Source organism: Trachemys scripta, chromosome 20 (assembly GCF_013100865.1).
Source record: "Trachemys scripta elegans isolate TJP31775 chromosome 20, CAS_Tse_1.0, whole genome shotgun sequence".
Lineage (NCBI taxonomy): Eukaryota > Metazoa > Chordata > Testudines > Emydidae > Trachemys > Trachemys scripta.
In genome coordinates this window covers 18,235,440-18,241,860 of record NC_048317.1, presented here as the reverse complement: position 1 = coordinate 18,241,860, position 6,421 = coordinate 18,235,440, and positions in this window count along the sequence as shown.

The following is a 6,421-nucleotide window of genomic DNA, read 5'->3' as shown; positions in this document are numbered from 1 at the left end:
GGGCTACCATATGTCGGGATTTCCCCGGACACGTCCGGCTTTTCGGTCTATAAATAGCCGTCCGGGAGGGATTTTTAAAAATCTAAAAATGTCCGGGATTTCCCCCCGGTCGGCTATTTATAGATAGAAAAGCGGTGGCCAAGCGCCGCTGGGCACCCAAAGCCCCTTCCCGGCTCCCCCCATCCCCTGCAGCCTTACCACTCCGTCCAGCCCCGCAGCTGTCTTCCTCCTCCTCCCGTCCCCTGAACGCTCCGCCCACCTGCTCCTTCCCCTCCCCTGCTTCCCGCGAATCAGATCTTCGCGGGAAGTCTGAAAAGCAGGGGCAAGCAGGAGGCAGCAGCAAGTAAGCTGGGGCGGGGGGGTGGGGACGAGGAGGAGAGCTCCGGGGAGGCGCGGCCTTGGCCGAGCGGCTCCCTCCGGCCTGGGCTGAGCAGCGCCCGGCTGCCCCAGCGGCTCCGGACGCCCCAGCGGCTCGGGCCCCAGCACGCCAAGCCCGGACCTGGCCCGGACCCGCCGACTGCAACTCCAGCCGACTGCAACTCATCACACCAGGGTCTCACCGAGAGCCTTCAGGCCCAGATGCCTTGCAGAACCCCCGAGAGCAAAGGGAAACTGTGAGTGTGGGCGGGAGGAAGATTACTGCGTGGAGAGACACTGGAGCACAGGTGTCAGCTATCCACCAAACCTTAGTGGACCCCAAATTCATCAACCCAGAGGCCCAAGTGACGGTGCAACCCTTTATGGCCAACTCTTTTAACTTGTCTACAGCCAAGTTGCCTGTCCAGTACCAGGGCTGGTCAGGAATATGGACTTTTGCAGTCTATGACGATTATCCCATGCCCATGTTGCTGGGGGCAGACTTGGCCAACCATGTAAGGCTACAAAAAGGATGGGGATGGTCACCTGCAGCCAGGCTAAACAGGCCTCCACACCTAACTCCGTTTCTGAGCCTCTTACAGGGACCAAGCCAGAGGTGGTGGAACCAAACCCCAGACCAGAGTCTATGACAGCGGTTGTAGATCCAGTTCCTGAGACCCAGGCAGACCCAGCCCAAGGATAGGAACTGGCGGAGCAGTCGGCATCACAGCCCGTGCTTGCAACCGCACCAGAGTCAGGGAAGCCAGCACCAAAGGGCGCCACAGAGCCTGCACCTGCAGCAGCCACTCAACCTGTGCAAGAGGCTCAACCGGAGCCTGAGATACCACCTAGTGCACCAGCGGAGAGCGGTTCACAGTCGATGGAGACACCCCCATCACCAGCATCGCTTCCAGTGGGACCAAGCCCAAGTCCACAATCCAGTGAGGAACTAATGTCTCCAGCATCAAGGGAGCAGTTCCAGGCAGAGCAGGAAGCAGATGAGAGCCTCAGGGGAGCTTGGACAGCAGCACAGAATGACCCACCACCTCTCAGCTCTTCTAATAGGTCCAGGTTTGTTGTAGGAGGAGGACTCGTATACAAGGAAACCCTTTCTGGTGGGCACCAGGAGGACTGGCATCCTCAGAGACAGTTGGTAGTTCCAAGTAAGTACTGGGAAAAGCTCCTGAGCTTAGCCCATGATCACGCCAGTGGCCATGCTGGGGTGAATAGGAACAAAGAACGTTTGGGAAAATCATTCCCCTGGGAGGGAATGGGCAAGGACGTTTCTACCTATGTCCAGTCTTGTGAGGTGTGCCAGAGGGTGGGAAAGCCCCAAGACCAGGTCAAGGCCCCTCTCCAGCTACTCCCCGTAATTGAGGTTCCATTTCAGCGGGTAGCTGTGGATATTCTGGGTCCTTTCCCTAAGAAGACACCCAGAGGAAAGCTGTACATACTGACCTTTGTGGATTTTGCCACTCGATAGCCGGAAGCAGTAGCTCTAAGCAACACCAGGGCTAAAAGCATGATCCAGGCATTGGCAGACATTTTTGCCAGGGTAGGTTGGCCCTCCGACATCCTTATGGATTCGGGAACTAACTTCCTGGCAGGGACCATGAAACGTCTTTGGAAAGCTCATGGGTTGAACCATTTGCTTGCCACCCCTTACCACCATCAAACAAATGACCTAGTGAAGTTTTAATGGGAATTTGGGGGCCATGATATGTAAATTTGTGAATGAGCACTTCAAAGACTGGGACCTAGTGTTGCAGCAGTTGCTCTTTGCCTACAGGGCTGTACCACATCCCAGTTTGGGGTTTTCACCCTTTGAACTCATTTATGGCCATGAAGTTAAGGGGCCATTACAGTTGGTGAAGCAGCAATGAGAGGGGGTTAAATTTTGGACTTTGTAAGCAACCTGCAAAACACCCTCAAAGATTCTCTAGCTCTTGCTTGAGAAAATCTACAAGATGCTCAACAAGAGCAAAAGTCCTGGTATGATAAACATGCAGAGAGCGTCCTTCAGAGTAGGTGACCAAGTCATGGTCCTGAAAGTGCTCCAGGCCAATAAGATGGAAGCGACAAGAGCAAAAGTCCTGGTATGATAAACATGCAGAGAGCGTCCTTCAGAGTAGGTGACCAAGTCATGGTCCTGAAAGTGCTCCAGGCCAATAAGATGGAAGCGTTCTGGGAGGGGCTATTTATGGTCTGAGAGCGCCTGTGAGCGTTCCCAGACCCTACCCTAAAACCTAAAGTATACCATTGTAATTCTCTAAAGCCCTTTTATTCCTGAGAAATCAAGGTTCTCCAGTTTATAGCCCACGAGAGAGACGATGCTAAGTGGCCTGAATGAGTCTACTATGAAGGGAAAAGCAACGGTGGTGTAGAAGAGGTGAGACTTTCCATAACCCTTGGGCATAAGCAGCGACAGTAAATCCAGGAGCTGTGCACCAGCTTCGCGCCAATGTTTTCAGCCACCTGAGGATGGACAGAACGGGCGTACCACTCCATTGACACAGGTGATGCTCACCCAATTCAAGCCCAACCCTACTGGATGACTCCTCAAGCCAAAACCGCAATAGAAAGGAAGATCAAGGACATGTTACAGATGGGTGTAATCCACCCCTCCAGTGGTTCTGGTTCCCAAACCAGATGGGAAAATCCGCTTTTGAGTGAACTATCATAAGCTAAATGCTATAACTTGCCCAAAGAACTATCCAATGCCACACACAGATGAGCTATTGGAGAAACTGGGACGTGCCCAATTCATCTCCACCTTAGACTTAATTAAGGGGTACCGGCAAGTGCCGCTAGATAACCCAGCCAAGGAAAGGTCAGCCTTCATCACCCATGTAGGGCTGTATGAATTTAATGTGCTCCGTTTTGGACTGCAAAATGCATCCGTCACCTTCCAGAGACTGGTAGATAACTTTCTGGCTGGATTTGGGGAATTTGCAGTCGCCTACCTTGACGATGTGGTCATATTCTCAGATTCATGGGCAGAACACCTGGAACACCTCCAACCTGTCTTCCAGTGCATAAGGGAGGCAGGATTAACCATTAAGGCCAAAAAATGTCAAATAGGCCTAAACAGGGTAACATACCTTGGACACCAGGTGGGTCAAGGAACTATCAAGCCCCTACATCCTAAAGTAAATGCTATCCAACATTGGCCTGTCCCTAAGTCAAAGAAGCAGGTCCAATCCTTCTTGGGCTTGGCTGGGGATTACAGATGATTTGTATCACACTACAGCCAAATTACCACCCCACTAACAGACCTAACCAGGAAAAAACAGCCAAATGCAGTTCAGTGGACTGAGAAGTGTCAGAAAGCTTTTAAACAGCTTAAGGTGGCCCTTATGTCTGACCTGTACTAAGGGCCCTGGACTTCAACCAACCTTTCGTTGTAACCACAGAAGCATCCGAGTGTGGTGTAGGAGCAGTTTTAATGCAGAAATGACCAGATCAACAATTCCATCCTGTCGTGTTTCTCAGCAAAAAAATTTCTGAGAGGGAAAACCACTGTTCAGTCTCAGAAAAAGGCTGTTATGCCATTGTGTATGCCCTGGAGAAGCTACGCCCATACATTTGGGGACAGCGTTTCCACCTATAGACTGACCATGCTGCACTGAAGTGGCTTCACACAGTCAAAGAGACTAACAAAAAACTTCTTTGGTGGAGTTTAGCTCTTTAAGACTTTGATTTTGAAATACAACACATTTCAGGAGCCTCTAACAAAGTGGCTGACGCACTCTCCCGGGAAGGTTTCCCAGAATCAGCCGGGTAAAAATGTCCCTGTAGTCTAAGTCATTCTAGTCCTTAAAATGTGGAAAATACTGTTTAGTTCTTCATGTGATTAGTAGTAAAATTAGAGGTGCATGTATCTTATTAACTCTGTTTTCTTAAACCTCCAGGAAGAAATCCCAGCGGTGTGGACCCGACCTGAACCAGGTTGGCCAACACTGTCTGTGATTTGGGGGGCATGTGATAAATGGAGGGGGAGGGTAGCTCCCTTTTATGGACACCCAGCCAGCCAGTACCTATAAAGTCCCTCTGAGTAGCCGTTAATTGCTCTATCTGTAAAGGGTTAAAAAGTCTCACTGCTATGCATAGGAAAAAGGAAGTGAGTGGGCACCTGGCCAAAAGAGCCAATGGGAAGGCTAGAACTTTTTAAAATTGAAACAAGATTTCCCTTTCCTCTGTCTGTGGCTGTTCTCCCTGGGAGAAGCAGACAGGGCAGCTATGCTGTAAGAAGCTTGGGCCAGGTATGAAAAATCATCAGTATTATTCCTAGAAACTACTGATTTAAAACCCCAGATATATAAGTAGATCAGGAAATGTCTAGGAAGATGCAATTAGGTTTATTCCTTTTATTTTGTTATGGCTTGTGGATTCCTCCGTGCTAACCCCAGGTGCTTTTGTTTTGTTTTGTTTGTAACCTTTAAGCTGGATCTCAAGAAAGCTATTCTTGGTGCTTAATCCTTGTAGTTGCTCTTTTAAAATCTAGCAATAGCCTGAGTTCCCGGATGTATTTTCTTTCTTTTTTTTTAATTAATAAAATTTACCTTTTTTAAGAACAGAATTGGATTTTTGTATCTTAAGAGGTTTGTGCACATTTTGTTTAATTAGCTGGTGGCAACAGCTGATTTCTTTTTTTTTTCTCTCTCAGCTCTTCCCCAAAGGGGGGGCGAAAGGGCCTGAGGGTACCCCACAGGACGGAATTCCTAAGGGCGCTTTCCTGGGCTCTGAAAGGGGTTCTACATTTGGGTGGTGGCAGCATCTACCAATCCAAGGTCAGAGAAAAGCTTGGGAGTTTAATACAAGCCTGGAGTGGCCAGTATTAATTTTTAGAATCCTTGTGGGCCCTCATCTTCTGCATTTGAAGTGCCATAGTGGGGAATCAGCCTTGACAACTGTACTGGAGGGTCAGTCCATCTGCTGCCTCAGCAGCATCCCCCACACTGTAGAGAGAATGTCAGTTACAGGCTACACAACTAGGCTGTGCCCCCTGCCCTGAACTCTGCTCCCAAATAGATACACTTAACTCTCCATACAGCTCCAGCACCCACTCATTGCCAGAATAGCCCCTACCAGCCCACGAATGGGGGAATGGCAGTAACTTACTGGGCACCATGGCAGGGTCTGGGGGATGTCATAGAATATCAGGGTTGGAAGAAACTTCAGGAGATCATCTAGTCCAACCCCCTGCTCAAAGCAGGACGAATCCCCAACTAAATCATCCCAGCCTTGTCAAGCCTGACCTTAAAAAAAAAAAGTCCTTCCTCTGTACCCTGATCCAAACGGCTTCTGGTGCTGGATCCTAGAAGGAATTGTTCGGCCTGAGGCCCTCCAAATTCACAATGGGATGGCATGTAAGGATGCCCCAGGGAGCAGACGGAGTCACAATGCCTCCATAGTGCTGAGCTCCGGTTCCAAACTCTCAGCAGTTAGGCAGGGCAGTGCTCCCAGGGGAGCCCCCGGGACGTGATGCATTGGTGCTGGTTCCCAGGGAATGGTGGGTGCTCCCAGGGGAGCCTCTAGGATGCAGCGGGTGGGTGCTGGCTCCCAGGGAATGGGGGTGCTCAGAGGGGAGCCCCCAGGATGCAGCGGGTGGGTGGGGACTCCCAGAGGAAAGTCCCTAGGAGGTAGCAGGTGGGTGCTGGCTCCCGGGGCAGCAGGGTGAGGAGGTGACCCACGCTAGGTTTGAGGGCAGCAGCCAGGCTAGGGCTACGGGCTCCACTCTAGTCCGCAGGGCGACTCGGAGCCAGGCCCGGTTTAGCACCCGGCGCCGAGCCCGACCCGTGTGTGGGGACTGGGCTATACAGGCCGTTAATCCCGGAGCCTAACGATGGCAGGGCAACGCGACAGCTAGGCCGCCGGGGCGACCAGGTCAGCCCCCTGGCACGTGCCCGCAGCGCGGGGAGGAGCTTGGCAGACTGGCCAGAGGGGGCAGTGCCAACAGCAAAGATGGCGGCGGCTGCCCATCCGCTCGACGGGTTTGAAGCCACCGGAAGGAGCGGGCTACGCCTGCGCTGCCCCTCACTAAGGTGGGAGCCGATTGGCTGGA